A 1,384-nucleotide genomic window follows, 5' to 3' on the forward strand; every position below is an offset into this window, starting at 1 on the left:
AGATGGCCGCCCCACTTGTGACTTGCACCAGGGAAAAACAGTGTTCTGTTATTCGGATTTTGTGTAGTGAATGTGTGAAACCTATTGGAATTAATTGATGAATGAAGGTACAGTACGGTGATGCATGTTTGTCACAGCAGCGAGTCTACGATTGGAGTAGGAAGTTCACAAATGGTGTGACTCCTGTGGAAGGTGCTCCTCGTCCAGGTCAGGCACAACGAGTTGTGACTCCACAGGAACATTGCAGCAGTTGAAGCCGTAGTGAAGGAAAACCACTGAGTGACATTGCAGCATGTTTACAGACGAGTCAGCACACCACATTGTGGATGATGTGCTCCAGTTCACAAAAGTCTCTGCAAGATGGGTGCCACGGCAGCCGACTCCTGAAATGAGAGAAAGACATGTTGATGCTTGTGAAGAACTTCTTCGGTGCTTTCAATGAGAACTTGATGGCTTCCTTGCAAGAATCGTTACTGGGGACGAAACCTGGGTTCACTTCCACCAACAGGAAACAGAGAGAGCGATCAAGGAATCGCGCCAGTCCTCATCACCAAAACCAAAGAGGTTTCGAACAAAACCATCAGCAGGGAAGGTTATGCTGACACTCTTTTGGCATGAAAAAGGCATCATTTTGGAGCATTACATGCCTAGAGGGACCACTGTCACCAGTGCATCATACACAGATCTCCTAAAAATCATCTGCGGCGTGCAATCAAATCAAACGACATTGCTGTCAGCAGGTGTCCTTTTGCAGCATGACAATGCAAGGCCCCACACTGCCCATACAACAGCTGCAACAATCACCAGCCCCAGCCCCAAGTGATTTCCATGTGTTTGGACCACTCGAAGACACAATGGGAGGAAAGAAGTTCCGTTCTGATGAAGAGGTATGCAACGCGGTGCATGGGTGATTGCGCAGGCCACCAAAAGAATTTTTTTCTAAAGGAATTTGTGCATTTTGTAAGCATTGGAGGACTTACATTGAACGTGGGGGAGATTATGTTGAAAAGTGATACAGCTTTGTACTACTTCTGCACAATAAATAATATTTAAAAAAATATTTAAGGTTTTCATTTGACTCACCCTCGTACTTTGTGTCTCATTTCGTAATCTAATTCCCTCAGCATCACCATATTTAATTCGACTACATTTCATTATTCTCATTTTGCTTTTGTTGATATTCACCTTATATCCTCCTTTCAAGAAACTGTCCATTCCGTTCAATTGCTCTTCCAGATCCTTTGCTGTCTCTGACAGAATTACAATGTCATTGGCAAATCCAAAGTTTTTATTTCTTCTCCCTGGATTTTAATACCTACTCCAAATTTTTCTTTTGTTACCTTTACTGCTTGCTCAATATACAGATTGAATAACATCGGGGAGA

The sequence above is a fragment of the Schistocerca cancellata genome, chromosome 1, assembly GCF_023864275.1.
Source record: "Schistocerca cancellata isolate TAMUIC-IGC-003103 chromosome 1, iqSchCanc2.1, whole genome shotgun sequence".
Taxonomy (NCBI): Eukaryota; Metazoa; Arthropoda; class Insecta; order Orthoptera; family Acrididae; genus Schistocerca; species Schistocerca cancellata.